This window comes from Geospiza fortis, unplaced genomic scaffold (genome assembly GCF_000277835.1).
Source record: "Geospiza fortis unplaced genomic scaffold, GeoFor_1.0 scaffold130, whole genome shotgun sequence".
Classification (NCBI taxonomy): domain Eukaryota; kingdom Metazoa; phylum Chordata; class Aves; order Passeriformes; family Thraupidae; genus Geospiza; species Geospiza fortis.
The window spans coordinates 11,004,833-11,021,399 of NW_005054300.1; the positions used below are offsets into that span (position 1 = coordinate 11,004,833).

Here is a 16,567-nt window from a genome sequence, read left to right on the forward strand (position 1 = left end):
AGTGCAGCTAGTAATGGAGAGGAACATTTCCCATTCATCTGCCTACCTGAGACTCCACCGAATACGACAATAACTTTTGCACGGGAGGAGCAGGGGGGACACGGGGAAGGGGGGCCAGAGTCCCCATGGCATGACTCCCTCTGTCTCCTAGAAAAGCACCACAGCCTCATCCTTTAGACCATTGAGGGAAGCAAATTAACACAACTCAGGAAGTCACAAAACGGGGTTTGGAAGTGCTTAACCCTTCCCATGTCCTTTCCAGTAGGGACCTGGTCAGCACAGACCCTCAGCCTATCTCTGAGACTGGGTCCCCTCCTTAGACCCTCAGCTGTTGCATCCCTCAGGGCAGAACTGGACCCTTGTGCAGAGGGAGCTTGGAGAGGATGGGCCCACCAGAACAGACCATTGGGAAGGTGCCTGCACATCAACTAGCAAAAGTTGTAAAAATGAGGAAAACAATTTCCCAGAAGTGCTCCAGTGCTGTTTCCCTCTAAAGGAGTTTCTAGGAAAGCCTTTTTCCCTGATTGCCCCTCACCAGCTCCAATCCCTTTACAAGTGTGGCTTCCTGTTAAAAAAACCAGTTTTGAGAAACTCCTTCCCTTTGTTTTCAAGTGTGGCAAACAGGACATTGGGATTGCATCAACAATTTCTTTTAATACCATTTCCTAATATCAGTCAAAACACAAACAAAATCTCAAGCCCACACACACTCCTAGTGCCGTGGAGTCCACCCCTGAGGTAATTTCCTGCCCCATGGCTTTGTCAGAGCAGCCTCCTCCTGCCATGCACTCTAGGGAAGCAGATACAACTTCACAGTGTCCTGGGAATGGCTGTCCCCATCACAAGGATGAGCATATTCACATCACTCTGACCATTAGGGAAACTGAGGCACGGAATGATGTTCCATGTCATGCCACAATGAATAAAATCCAAGAGTTTGTGTCTTTTTTCAGAGAATGAATATCAAGGATGATAGAAGTAAATTCTGTCCCCACAGCCCCCCCTCCAAACTATGCTCCTGAGCCTTGGCCCTCGCCTGTAAAACCTTCCTGCCTGCAGATGCACTTTCCACTGTGCCTGTGTAGACAGGGCCTCCCAGCAGCACAGTAATAACCATAGCAGAAATACCCACCATCAGCAATAACAATGATGCACATATTCAAGTTCTCACAGGCAACCTCACTACTCTGTACACTTTGTTTGCAAGCTGAGGGCAATTATAGCTCAAGGGAACCTCCTGGATGCAAACAGATCTCTTGGTGTGAAAATCGCAATGTATGTCAAAGGGTGTAGGTGGCCTGGACAAGATACAGGTGAAGGAGAGAGAATTTCCTTCATCAGCCTGTCCTGAGCTTGCTGTTTGTTCCCAGAACTCAGCCTGAGAAAGGGAGAGAGAGGAAAGGAGAGGGGGAGCTAAGGTCTCTCCCTCCTAGCCCTCACCAAATTCCTGCCACATGGACCCTTCCAATTATATCCCTGTTTGAAAGGCTGCTGTCAGGATGAAAGGCGCAGAGCAGTAATGAACTGACGATTAATTTGCAGTTGGCTCACCCAGTGCGTGAGTGTCTCTCAGGCTCGCTGCATGCGGGTGCTAAATATGACGATGTCAGCAATTGTCAGCCAGAGCCAGGGGTACCCTTAATAAGAGGCTCTCTCACTCTCTCACCGCTGCCTGAGCGCCTGTTGCCAGCTTCCGGGGGCTCCAGCCCGGCTCCCCATCCTCCTGACAGCAAGGGGAGCTCTGTACCAGCCTGGCAGCTGCCAAACTAGCAAGAGGAAGGGAAAAGAAATGACCCTCTCCCCTGGCAAAGCAGCAGGAGCAGCTGCCAGTGCTAACTGCCTCTGCCCATGCCAACTTTGACCTGGGAGAGTTATGGCTTATGCTGGCACAAAAATAGCTCTGGATTCAATTGCACACGTGAGCACCAGCCATGCCTGGGCTGGGATCCCTTGCACCTCCAAACCTGGCAGCAAATTTCACAGCCCCTTAATCCATGTTAAAAACAAGGCTCTCACTCTCCTCATTCGAGTCAGCATCCCCATGTCAGAGTGGGCATGATGGCCACGGAGCATGATTGACATGGAGTTTCAAGAGAGAGCTCTTGCAGAGGAACACCCTCTGCAATGCCCTGCAAACCTGTCCTGCCAGCAGCTGGCTTTCACCTGATGCATTAAGGGCTGATGCAGCCTGACAGGGTCTGGGTCAGGACCTGCTCAAACATCCTTGCCAGCCTCAGAAGGGAAGCAAGAGACACACACTTGGGAACCAATGTGTCGAGCAGTCTGTGAGAGCACAGAGAGGGATCTGAAGCAGAGCTCCAAAGAGTTTGCAGGCTCACCAGCCAAGATGTGTGGAAGGGACACAGTGGAGAACACAGGATTGACAGGGCTGGGAATACAACCAGCGTCCTCTGCATTAAGGGGCTGTCACCAGGCCACAGGGGAGGGCTGCTTTGCAGAGGGAAGCACAACACCTGCTCAGAAGACACAAATATTCAAAGTAAAGACCAATCCCTTGACACTGCACAAAGACATCTCCTGCATGCTCTCAAGAAATCTGGGGCATGCACAGTGGTCCTGTGTATTCCATTCACCCTTTTAAGCCTGTCCACCAAACCCAGACACTTCATCTTCTTTCCTCACAACAGGAATGGAACCCAGACCTGAGCCATTAGCCTCTATAAATGTGGTTAGCCTCAAAACGATATTTTCTTCAACTGTCTGAAGTTTGGCACTGCAAATTCCTGGACACCTTTGAGAATCTGGGTTCAGGAGGGTCATAATAAATTCTGCTGTGGAGCAAGCCTTGGATACTTGGGATGCAGCAAGGCAATGCTCTTCAACTGATGTGAGACATTGTGCAGAGCATTAGAAATGTTCATACTGCAACTTCCTTTTAGATTGCCCAAAGGCCTGTAAAATACATTTCATGTCTGTCATTCAGTAGATAATAATTTAGATTATTAGACCTGATTTCATGTGATTATGTTGGGATCTGAAAGATGGGTGCACTGATTCTATCCTGGGCATGGACTACTAGAGCTTCAGAAGGCTTATGAGAGTTCAAAACTCAGCTGCAAATGGTAGCTACCTGGAATTTTACACCAATCACTGTATCCTTCCTGCTACAAATAGTGAGTGCCATTTCTTTTGAAACATTCTGAAAAACCCTTCTGACAGTTGGCTCAGAGAGAGATTTAGCTCTAATTTTGTTTGGATGCTATTAGACAATGTTTACAGAGCTCAGACACCAAAAAAAGCATCCTTTTTCACCTTGAGTAAGAGAGTTTAACCAAAAAATTAGCTGTGGCTCCCTGTTCCCCCTTCAGCCAGTCTCTTGATTTGCAAAAAAATTTTCTGCATAACCAAAACCAGGTTATGACTAGGTTTGTGTGTCTTTGAAACTGCTTGTGACTAGAAGTCTGATATTCATCCTGTTCTGGTACACATATGACTTTATTTTATCACTACAGTGTTCAGATGCCCACACAATACAACCAGTCAGATTTACCAGTCAGTTTCCCTGCATGAAATCACATGCCCTTTCTGGAGAAAAATACAGAATGAAGAAAGGCAAAAAGATGTTCAGAGATGGAATTTACTCACAAGGCAAGTGTTCAAGATGGTCTAAGGCCCATGTTAGCAGAATGGATGTACTACTGTTACAGCCCCCAGAGTACCCTGGTAGTGTTTGATTCCAAGTCCTGTCGTAGCAGGCTGAGGTGGGGACAGTGGTGATGGGCCTGTATCTCCAGCAGCACTGCATGAATGGCACAGAGTCTTTCATTTATGGCTGCAGCTCTTCATGTAACTTACAGGTCTTGCTGCAATCACAAATGTGTTTTTACTGTGGAATCTCTGCCATCAGAGCTGGCATTTCAGGCCCTGCTCCTACCATGGCTCTCACTCCCTCCCAGTGCTGTCCCAGCAGACGTGCAGGGTGTCCTGCCAGATGGACACAGCCCACATCCAGCTCACATACTATCTTAAAAAACTTGCTCAATGAGACCTTTCTGCAGAGATGCTGTCCAAGCTGCTTTTCCTGCCCACCGAGCGTGCCTGGGCCTGGGACAGACAGAGACACTTTTTGGCCTCCCCTGCTCCTTCCGCCCTGCCTGGCTCCCACTGGGAAGTGGCTCAGTGGCCACGCTGTGATACAGTGCAGAGCAGGAGGCAGCAGAGCCACGGCACCAGTGCCACTTGGCAGGGTGTCCTGATGACACTGTGTCCCCGTGACAGCCCAGTGCAGCCCTCTGAGGGTCGAGGGCTCCTCTGCAAAGGAGACCTGAGCCCTTTAAGGAGGAGAGAGGAGCAGAAATCAATTGTCTGCTCGCCTTCCTCCCCAGGCCCCCCTCTCCCCCTCCTCCGTCACCACCACCACCACACACGCACCCTATTCACCCTGCTGGAAGGTGACATTTGCTATTAACCTTATATTGGGCCATTTTGTAAATCAATGTCACTTACATTTAATAACAAGTGTAATCAAAGGAATTATGCAAATTTAATTTGATGCTTCTTGAATTATGCAAATCTGCACCACATATAATGGCTTCTGACATGTGCCCAGTTGGAGAACGTTCCATTACCTCCTCTCTTATTACCCCTATTATTATTTTTATTTTTTTATCCCGTGGGGGGGGAGGGGAGAAGGGAGGGAGCAGCAGTTAGGCTTAGAGGCAGGGGGGACAAGCTAGTGCAGGGAGAAGAGAAGGGAAAGAAGAGGGGTGGTGGAGAAAAGTGCTCCTATGCCTGCATTTTGAGTAGAAAAGCCTCCTGAAGGCATTTCTGTTATTGTTATTGCAGAGCAAGGAGAGTGGTATGGGGTGGGGGGGGAGCGGAATGGGGATGGGTGGAATCATTTCCCATGAATGGCTTTGCAGGCAATAATACTATAAGCCTCTGAGTCTAAATTACTGCCCTTCCAGTCCTGTCTTCAGCACAATATTACTCTCCTTGGCCTCTTCTTCCTGAATCACCAGGCAAGCTGGGGGAGGGTGAGGAAAGAGGGGAGCAGGACCCACAGAGTGGAAAATGCAAAACAAATGGGTGAAGAGATGTTTCAGGTTTTCTGTTCTGTGGCCATCCCAGGTGCCCCCACATTCTTATTCCTTCCGTCAGGGCCCCAGAGAAATAACTGTTCTTTTCCCCTTTGTGTTCCCACCAATTGTTTCTTTGCATGTGACCCCAAGGTCAGGAAAAACAGCCACAACATGCATGTACCTCAGTTTGTAATATCATCACAGTAACCTGGGGTATCTTTGGCCTGTGACATCTCAAGTTTCTCCTTTTGCAAGGACTTCAGTGTCTGTAGCACCAGAAGTCAGTTTGGACCAGCCTCTGTTTCTTCTGCTGGTCAGAGATGGCAGGAGTAATTGGTGATCACAGGATGGACTTGAAAAACAGTGCCATGGTGGTAGTCCAACACAGGACGCTGGACAACATTTTCGTCTGCTGTTCCTCACAGAGCTCATGAGTGACTCTTTCCATGATAATTTGTACAGTGTGACCTTGGGTAAGACCACTCCCATCTCTGTGTCTTGGTGTCCTCACGCAAAGAAGATAAATTGATCTGTATTTTGCAAGGATGAGAAGAAGGAAAAGAAAATACATTTGTAAAAGTCTGTGCACTGCTCTAATGTGAATTGAGCCACTCAATGAGGGAACAGTACCAATATGGCACCATCATATCTATAAAGCAGAGTCACTAATATCCAAAGTCTCCTTAGACTTTGAGAATTGAAAAGTAGGGAGTATTTCTACATTTTCCAGTTTATACTTGCCATGTTTCCTTCCAAAACTCTTCCAGAAACACTGCCATTTTTTCTTCTTTTCTCTAAATATTTCTTCTATTCTTACTAAGCCCTACAGGCCCTGCAGTTTTTTCTCAAATTGAAGATAATTTCCAGAAACATACTCTGCATTTATATTTTAAACACAACAAATTGGAAAAGATGTCTAGATTAAATTTTTCATACTTACCTGTACTTCAAATTCTTTTAAAAGCTAAATAGAAGGTTTTTGTTTCCTTAAATGGAAGGATTTTTCATCTGCTATCCAAATTACACCCTCATAGAAATACTGGTGAGAGAAAACTGTCCCTGCTCTGCCCAAAGTGAACATCATTTGAAGTTCACTGTGGAAAATGTCATGTTTTGGCCAGCCCTTAATAGTATGGTTTCCACCAATGATGGGGTGAAATGGATGTGCTCACCCTGCTTCAAGGCTAACACCTGCAGGCCTTAGAAAATAAGTATATAACACCCAGGGGATGCTGCTGACATTGCTTTTCAAGCTCTGATGGTATTTGACAGCATCACCAGCAGCTCTCCAATGCCATCAGCACTCTGCCACTGCTAATTCTCTGTAGAGTCCATATGGGAAACAAGGCCTCTACAAATGGGATCTCAAGAGTTGCAGCTGTGGGTAGAAATCCTGCTGGGATGTCTCAGTCCAGCATCTTCTCTGACCCCTGTTCAGGGAGCCCAGCCCTGGCCTCTCCAGCCCCCAGGTCTGTGCTCTCTGAAGGGAGGGTGTCAGCAAGAATGTCAATAAGGGTGCCTGACACTTGCTCACCTCTTCCTGAGGTTGTTGATTCATTGCCCAGAGACAGTTTCTGTCACTAGAGGCTGAAGAAAGGAACAAAGCTCATTTCAGAATCAGACACCTCTGAAGTCCTCCTCAGCCCAACATTTCGTGACTGAACAGAGGATGTTTGCTTTGCCTTGCCTTGCTCTCCCAGCAGATGACCTCCATGGCTCTCGAGGACACGGGAATGGTCAGGACTCAGGACCATTTCTTGGTTCCAAGTGCTGCACAAGCAGATCAGCAAGAGGGTGTCCATGGCAAAGGGCTGATGTGGGTGCCCGCCTCACATAGCCCTGAGCCTCTAAGGTCCTTCAGGGGAAGCAGGTTAATGAGTGCATGGAGCTAAACTTGTCCCCAGTGATCAACCTGCTGAGGTCAACAGAGGTACCAAACAGCCCGAAGGGTCCTATCCCTGAATTCCAGAGGTGTGTTCCAGGTGGAAGTGCCTCTCCTACAGACAGAGCTCAGCACACAAAACACTGTTTCATAGCTGGTGTTTCTGGGCTTATCTCTCCACAAAGATTCTCAGGAGGATGTCTCTGAATGACTCCAATCGTGGATATTCCAGCATAAAAGAGTCTGTGTTGGAGTTTGTTTGGAATAGTTGCAAGGAACAGCCAGAAAATGTCCTGTACTCTACACTACAGCCAGCAGCATCAGTCACAGAGCTAAGGCAGCAGTGGCTGCTGTAGTGTGGGCTCACTGCTCTCTGTGTTCCTCAGCCCCAGCTGGAGGATGCCAGATACAACAGGGATGCCAGAGTGAAAGTGAGCACCTTTTCCTTAGGGATCCTGTTCCACGGAGCTTAGGTCCTGATGCTGTAGGTAGACTCAGAAATAGGCAATGCAAAGTTCCTGAGCCTCGGCTGAAAGACCTTTGTGCTGTTGCTGGGACAGAGAATTTGCCTGCTTCAAGCCCTGAAGGGAGCATGCTGGGCTTCCCCAGGGTAAACAAATAGAGTGGGGAAGTCATAATTGACACAAGGGCTCTAAAAGGGACACCTCCCAGCAGGAGGCCATGCTGCTTGAAGTTTCCTTGCTCTCCCCTTCCCTGGAAATCACAGGTCATTGCTTGCAGCCACCTCTTTCCCAATAAAACTGTAACCAGTGAAGAGCCATAAAAACACTGAAGCACAGAAAGGCTGGGAATCTGATCTGGTGAGAAAGAACACACTGACAAAATGAGCGTGAAACATCATGGGAAGCAGTTTGGAGGGATCAGGCTGGGACAGTGCAAGATAAGAGCTCCTGAAGGAAGATGGTGATGGCTTCAGAGACGGGGTGAAGAAAGTGGTGACACAGTGCTGTGACAACTGCCAGCAATGTGGAGAGGAGTTTCCCAGAAAGATCTTTTTCCGTAAAATAAACTTTTAAGTGAGAGCTGCAGAAAAAATGAAATTATGGACAGTCTTACTTCTGACCAGGGTCTCAGCTGTCACACTGCTGCCTATGCTTGGCCAGGGCACACAGGAGTAAACAGGTGTCCTGCGTGCTCCATGCCTCTGTTTCACCACCTCTAGGGAGAAGACAGGATAGGCACTCACCCCACAGGCTGGAACAGACCCCATCAACAGTGGCTCTTCTGCAGTGTGACTCCATTGGCATCAGGGAAAAACCTCTTCCTTAGCAAAGAAGAAAGGTATAATGTTGGTGATGCAGAGGGAACATATTCCAATTTACCTTTGCCCTTGAAATGACAGGGGACTGGAAGTTTCCCTGGGAAGGCACCCTAGTTTTGGGCAGATGAAAGGAAGATAGCAGTTTCATATACAGGTAAAAGTCACATAAGAAACTAAACAGGCAGATAAGCTGATTTTTTACATAGAAGTAACTATGTATTTTGTTATTATGTTTTTAGAGGTTTTTAGACTCTGTATTTCATAATTTAATTACTGAAAAGAGTTCTAGGAGTTAAATATTTGGAAAAAAAATATTTTGAGGACAGGTGTTGCCATCCTATAAGCATGACTGAGATTTGCATGAGTCTGCCAATGCCCCTTTAAGCTGGCAGGCATCTGATGAAATGCAGAAGCAAAAACTAGGGACCAGAGGGAGCCAGTGTCTTCTGGAGCTCCTTCTTCCCAGCACCCTGAAAGTTTTGTGACCAGACCCTGCTGGCATGAAACCCCACACACTGCTTTCCACAGTGAGCTGGGAAAACTCCTGACACGTGTGAATAACAAGAATCTCTATCATCTGTAGAATACAGAAAAACAGTGAGGCCCTGTGGAGAACTCTCTCTCTGTCCTTGCTGTACGGTCCACGTACCACAGGCCTCTGGCAAAAGTCAGCATCACCCTCCTCTGGCTTCCTCTTACAGCCCATTCTTCCCTTGTTTGAGCAGTGGCTCCACATCTTTGTTACCTGCATCTGGGCCCAGGAATGCTGAAGAGTTTTGGGGCATCACTCTATCCCCAGCAATGTCACAGAGTCACCCAAGGGCTGCTTTTAGCTTGGTCAGAGCCAAGTCACACCAGTGTGATCCTGCCAGCATCAGCGGAGCCTCACAGAGAGTGAGTCCTGCTTGCTCAGCCTCGCTCCAGCCCCTGATTCTGCATGCAAAGAACATGAAGATTTTTTTTTCTCCATCTCCTCATTTCATTCCTGTCCATTTTTCATTCCTCCCATTCCTTATTCCTGAATACATGGGTGCAGCTCTGCTTGTAGAAATCCCATGGAGTTATTCCTTCTGCGTCCCAGGGCAATTCAGTAGAGATGGGGATCCTCCAATTTCTCACCTTACACCCTTTCCAAGAAGCTATCTCATGGCACTGAAGGAAGAGGGATTATTTGATCTTTATTAATTTATTGAAGGGAAGGAAAAGGGTGGAAATTGTAATGAAAGGGACAACCAGCAAGATGGCAAGGAAGGGAGGTTAAAAATGAAATCATCATCTAATTGGCCTGCAGTGAATTATTCACATGTATAATCTTTTAAAAAAAAATTCAGCACAAGGCAATGCAAGTAAATGCTGTTCATGTTTAAAAGTCATTTCCATAAGTAAGTGCAATTTCTCTACTGTTTGCCCCTGTTTAATGAAGTGAAATCTTGTTTGCATTCCTCCCAATTTCCCAACGAAAGGCGCCCAAGCGTTTGCACCAAAATTACTTGGCCCAAATTAAAACCCTCCAACACTTCAAAAAAAAGAGGAAAGGGGGGAAAAATCAGACTTATTTTTAAAATGCCTTAAGTGCATCCCAGCATCCTAATTTATTTTTAGACACTGGTTATTAAGAGTAGTAGTAAGTTTCCCCTTCTTTCTCGCTCTCTCTCTTATTTAAATGAACTTAATGGCAATAGATGCAAATGTCTGGAAGAGGAAAATAGTTAACATTTATTTATTCTTACTGTTGTCTCTTCCCTGGCTGGTGTCATTAGAACAGTTCGTTGCATCCCATTCGCTCCCATTAGCTCTGCTATCAGAGCCACCCAGCACGACTCCAGCACGGCTCGAAGTGCTTTCTGCGGCCCACATAGGGACTACATCATCATCTCCGAGGCACTGGCTTAATGACAAGAAAAAAAATCAGAATATATTGCACAGCGTTCTGGGGAAACAACAACAAAAACCGCTGCTGCCGTCGCTGCCACCCAATGCCACGTCCCCTTGACCCGGGGCATGTGTCCTGCTTCAGCCAGGCAGGGGACAGACAGACGGACTGGCTGTGGAGCCAGGGCAGGCATCCCTTCGCAATTCATTGATCCGGGCAATGTGCGCAGAAATTTGCCAACAGGGACCTGGAGTGCTTGGAAACGTGCTCGGGAGGACCCAGCAAGACTGGAATAGGTTCAAACAGCTGCTCGTCGCCAGCAGAATCATCACCCCAAAGCAGGGCTGCCAGCCGGCTGACTCCTGGCTCCCTGGTGTGGGCAGGAGCTGCCAGCCAAGGCTGGTGGTGGGATGGAGGGTTTGCAGCCCCTTGCTGGATGAACCCTGCATTCCTCCAGTGCCCCTGCTGCTCCCTTTAGGAGCATTTCCTAAAGCAAACCAGACCAGCTCACATGTGTGAGCAACCACGTACCTCAGGGTTGCGTGGCTGGAGCTGGCAGCTCAGGCTGCCATGGGCGCCTGTCACCCTGCACACGTTGTCCCAGTCATTGGCCACCACTGCAGAGACAAGGGACTTTGCCCTAATCCTCCCCTGGGGAACAGGGGCTGAGGGCCTGCACAAGTAGCCCAGAAGCAGGTGCCCCAGTGCCAGGGAGTAATGGCCAAAATCCACCCTCCCCCTGAGCACTGGTGTCCTCTCTGACCCTCTGAATGTGCAGGTGGGCCTGGCCCACACCAGAGGGACAAAATCCCCTTGCAAGCAGGAGGAACACAACAGGTTGCCCACCCAGAGCACCAGCAGGTTTGGAGGTCTTGTGAGCCCTTCACCCCTCAGGGGACACACAGGTGGGGGTGGTGGCAAGCATCAGAGAGGGAGAGCAGGACTCGCTGACAGCTTTGGCTGACAAAGCAGCATTTGGGACGAGGAAGGACACGAGCATCTGCAGCGCTGACACCAAGAGAGAGGCGCGGCTGTTGCAGGCGGGGATGGAGCCTGTGAAGGGCCCTCCCCCTCCGGACCCCCCGCCCCTTCCCATCCTCTCCCCCTCTCTCCCTCTCCAGCATCATTTACATCCTTAATTAGCTGTAATTCTGCAGTGCTCATTAGGGAAGGACTAGAAAATATCAAGGAGCCCACAAGCAGGGGGCTTCAGGGGAGAGGGAGGAAGAGGGGGCTGCATCAGCCTGAGAGGGTATGATACCCAAGGCTGGATTGTGGAGTCAGAAGCCAGGAGCTACTTGCTTAATTCAAGTGGGATGGTCACACTAGTGTAGTTTGGGAACACTGATCCAGTGATAGGGTTAAAGAGGCCACACTGTCCCACCTAGAAAGGCAGAAGAGCTATCCAGAGAATCACAGCATCTCACCAAGAGGACATGCTCTTACCTCCTTGCTCCCAGGTGATACCTCTCTGCTGGGTTATTCAGTGTCCCACACTTGTAAAGCCAACAGACAGGTGCAGGAAGAGGGCAATATTCCACTCCAATGCAGACAGCTAAACAAACCTGTCCTTTCCTGCAGCCTCATCAGGAGTAATCCAGCAAAGAGATTTTCAGGGAAAATTGCAGCTGACAGAATGAAAAAACTTCTGCCAGGTGTGTGGCTGCACTGCAAACTTTGAGTTAGAAGAAAAGCACAAAAATTATCCAGAAGAAAATCTGAATGAGTTAACTGTTCTGTAAAGGAGCACTGTCTTGATGTAAAACAAGGAGGGGGTAAGCACTTTGAATTTTACTTCAATGACCAAAAATAATTTTACAAAACTCAACCCAACCCAAACTGAACCAAACAAACAAACAAACAAAATAATCCCACATAAACAAACAAACAAAAAAAAACAACAAAAAACTAAACCCAAAACAGCTCCAAGAAAAACAAATACACCAAGAAATAAGGGATCACAACTATAGCCAAACTTTGCGTTCCAGGTTATTGAACAAAATATGTCCTCTAACCCCAAATGGGAAAACATTGTGAAGTTGTATTATTGCTTCAGATATTTGATATCATTACTTTGGGAAGCAGCAGCAGACCCAGGCTGTTCTAATCTGGAATCCCTTTTGCTCAGGGGTATATTCACAGAGTAAAGTCCTCCCTCTTCACAGTCTCAAGAGACCTTCCCAAGACCATTAGGGAGGTACTATTGTCTCCTTTAGCTGGAGAACAGCTAAAGTAAGTGAATGAGGCAAGGACATAAAGGAAATATGTGGCAGAGCCAGGCAGTGACCCCAGATTTCATGCTAGTTCTCTTAGCCATGCTTCTTTGTGGTCCAGCATTTGTATGACCACTTGCACGTGCAATTCTGGGCACACACCTCACTGGGTTTTAATTGACTGGCGAGCTGTATCTTTGCTCAGGTTAGATCACAGAATACTTTGGCTGGGAGGAACCTTAAAGATCCTCCAGTTCCAACCCCCTGCCATGGGCAGGGAAAGCTGCCACTAGTCCAGGTTCCTCAAAGCCCCATCCACCCTGGCCTTGAACACTTCCAGGGATGGGCCATCCACAACTTCTCTGGGCAACCTGTGCCAGTGTCTTACCATAATCACAGCAAAATTTTTTTCCTGCCATATAATCCAAACCTGACCTCTTTTGGTATGAAGCTGTACCCCCTTGTCCTATCACTACATGCTCTTGTAAAAAGCAAAGTCTGTCTCCAGCTTACCTGTAGGTGCCTTTAGGAACTGGAAGGTGCTATAAAGATATGCATGTCAAAGTCTATCTGGGAACAAGTGAAGTTGATGAGGATGGTCTATGGAAGTTCATCCTCCTACTTTCCACTTGCTAGCAATAAAGTGAACCTAGAGGCTGAGCTGTGCTGGTGTGTCCCACCAAAGGCAAAATGACCCCCAGCACATGTGGTATTATTTACAAATATGTGGGCATGTGCACAAATGGGCATTTGCACTTCAAAGTACCTTTCTCTTTAATCAAAATCTTCAAATTTCTGTTAGTGTTTAGATGAAACTTGCCATAACAGCTAATCAGAATAAGTTAACATGCCAGGACAAGTGAAGAGAAAACCCTGCTGAAGTACAACTTTATGGAAATGCCTAGGACCTTTGCAAAACAGCGTTTCAGTGATTCATATTGCTTTCTCTAAGGAAGATGAGGAAAATAAAATGCTAGATCTGCATGCCTATTTGAGATATTCAGCGGGAATAAGGAGAGAGGCCTCTCCTTTTCCTGGCTTTAGAAGACAGTTGGCTTAAACTTCTGTGTGGCCGTGCTGAGCCCACATGACATGGGCAACTAGTAGGATTCTGCAAAGGGTAAACTCCTGCTCACAGACATCCACAGAGGAGTGTGGAAATGGAAAGAGACGCTTGTATTCTTGTGTAGCTGCGAAGGGCAGCTCCTGGGCGATAGCTCACAGCTCACGTTTGCATGAAGCACTCTCCTGCTCAAAGCAGCCAGTGATTTCCTTCAAAATGGCTCAAAAGTGTCTCTTGTAAATTGCCCGTTAGTGAGTACTTTGATACCTAGAGTACCAATGAATGGTGTCATTCCCACAACCTACTTACCATCATTACATTTTCCTCTTCTGTACTTCATCCTTCCACTAGAAAGCCTTGAGGAGCTGCAGGTATCTGCCTTCTGCCTTGCAGGAGTAGTGAGGAAACCTGAGTTCAGACAGAGTCTGGGATGAAGGGATGCTAAGAAAATGTCTAGAGAACCAGATAAAGTATGAATTACAGATAGGGTATTCAAATATGAGCCGCCTTTCCCACAGTTTGATGTCAGGGCTGGCTGTACAGAGGATGAACCCAAAGCATGAAGTTGTGTTTCACATGACTGTCAGAATTGGAAGCAAATCCGCACCAGGGATGGATTGCTCTATATGAGTAAATGAAAATGAGAAAAGAGGAACATACTAGCATGATAGGCACATGGGAGTTACATTACATATGAGTATGCTTATTTGCATTGTCATGTGTGTTGGGGTGTGCCTGACTCTGCACATAACTGTGGGCAAGTGCCAGGAGGGGAAGGGCTACTCCCCAGGCTGCACACCAGATAAGTGTGGGTGAGAGTTTCTGGACGTCTACTAAATAGCTTGAGGCATCAGCTGTAAGGGCTTATTTCCAGTGCAGAGTATTTTCCCCGACTAATGAAACCATTTCTGCAAACCTCCCTCAGGTGCCACACAGCAAATGTAACATCAAGGATTTCTGGTCACTCAGACTGTGGTAACTTGAGGAGAAGCCTAGCCCGTGAAAAGAAACTGCTCGTGTAATTTGCAGAGATATTTGGCTGACTGAACAGCCTCGCACTTTGCAAGTATTCTTTCAGTTTGCAGCAGCATTTTCTCCCTGATTCTTTCACAGAGTCTTGGAAGAGACACAGATTTGTTCCACTCTAGCTTTCCTGGCATTATTGCATCTGGTGACTCCTGCCAGGAGAAGCTGAGAGGGGTAGAGCTCTGAACTGGCCCACCCTGCATCCCCACACTGCTGCACACCAGGCTGCCTGCAGGGCTGTCACAGTCAGGGTCCTTACAGATTTCAGCGACCCAGCTCTCCCCTCTGCACCCCTGCCCCAGTTCTGCAGCCAACTCAAAGCTTCTCCTGCCCTTCACCCTCCTGATAGGACTTGGCTTGCTCTCTTTGGCCCAGATCCAGACAGAGTTTTTGAGCATCTCCTCCCAAAACAGGTCCTCTCTCTTTCATCAGTCAGAGCTAAGCTTAACAGTGCCTCCTGCTGAGCCTGCTGGGGTGGCCAGCACCTCACTCCGTGGGCATCCTGGGCTTTCCCACAGGAACTCAGGCAGTGAGAGGGAGGGAGATTTATAGCAATGAAAAGCAGCAGATGAAAAGTAAACTCACACTACATAAATTCTTAAATGATTTTTATAAGGACACAGCATTGTAACAACTTGCCAAGAACAACACCGAAATTCTTTCAAGGTTTCCCATTTGTTTGTAAAGTGAATATTAAAAGTGCAGGCAGCAGTCTCCTGGTGTTCCCCTGGGAACTGTTAGTGTCCGTAGTAACGAGGTCATTCCTTTTTTATTAGGAGAAGGTTTTCTGTAAAGTTAAATGTGCTGACAGCCTCTTGCCTTTGATGTTGGGTTTCACCTCAGTCCCTCCTGCAGATATTGCTGCTCCTCCCTCGCAAAGACACATCCCTGACAAACAATCTCCCCTCTGTCTTCCCTACTTGTTTGTTTAGATGCATGATAGGCAGCTCTGTTAAAGGGCAGCACATGAAGGCAGCTGGTGTTTCAGTGGACAGGAGATGTGAGAGATTTGGATGCTGTAATTAAGTCAGTCTTCATTCCCCCAAACTGCCAGCACTCAGTACCCTTTATTTTATTGACCAGACAGATAATTACACTGATAGCAGTCACAAACCCCCAGTTACAGTCACACTAAAATTGCCATGGTGCCACATTGAGAAAAACATGGGACCTGCAGAACCCTTGTCACAAAGCCTGGCCTGCAAGGGGAGGCAGGGAGAGCACCCCAGCACCACACCTGCTCCCCTGGGACTCTCCTTGCTCTGCACCTACAGGCACCTGACAGAGGGGAAGGACCTCCCACAGGAGTACACACACAAGAACCTGCTGCCGCCGTGTCTTAGTTATGACAGGTCCTGCTCAAGCACCTTCCCTGTCCAGTGACTACAACATCCCTGTGGAGTGGCCTCCAAACAACCATGCACTGTGTCTACCTGACCACAGCCAGCAAGAATGCTAAAGTATAGATAAGCCACAGTTGCTCCATGGCCCACAACAACAAGCTGACCTGTCAAAAGGGACATCTGGTGAATATGGCACTGGATTATCCCTTGGGAGATTCAGTTCTGAGATCTACAAACGGTTTCCCAAAGGTCCAAGGCAAATTAACTCGAGCCCCTCTAGTAAAAGCACAGGGTAGCCCTAAAAGCCTCATTCAGTGGCTGCTCAGAGCCATGGTCACTGCCTGCTCTGCGTGTGCAACACACCCCATCGAGCTCACAGGAGCCCGAGTCCCAGCAGGCACCTCAGTGCGGCACAAAGAAACAACTTTTTTTTTTTGTTTCAACATTTAAACAGGCAACAATGCCCACAAAGTGTATTGTGTGTAGCCACTCCTTAGAGTCGCAAAAGATAAATAATACTTTCATGCTTCAAAGTGAAGTGCACACTGTGTGCACCCAAATAATAAGAAATAATGTGAGTATCCTTGTTCATCATGGACATAGTAGGAAGAAATCAACTTCTTCCCTGGGAACAAGAGCTTAGAAATGATTTATTCACTCTTGGGAAATGAATGCAAAACTCAAGGAGACACCATTGTGCAGTGAGCTAGATCACAAACTTGTCTGCCTGTATTTAACCACAGGATCAAGAATTGTGATCAGGTGACTGATGATGGCACCAAAAATATTTCAGCTCTGGGGTCCACATTTGAAACCAACCATGAGTCTGTGATGAAGAAAGGC

General features: G+C 47.5%; 1 long non-coding RNA gene across 1 annotated transcript; it reads right to left on the reverse strand.

Annotated features, from left to right (window-relative positions):
* Positions 1-5,446: 5,446 nt before the first annotated feature.
* Positions 5,447-9,975, reverse strand: LOC115948575. The gene is made up of 3 exons (XR_004082386.1): positions 9,937-9,975; positions 8,132-8,209; positions 5,447-5,572 (listed from the first exon to the last, which is right to left on the reverse strand). It is a non-coding gene; the product is annotated as an uncharacterized LOC115948575 (long non-coding RNA).
* Positions 9,976-16,567: the final 6,592 nt, after the last annotated feature.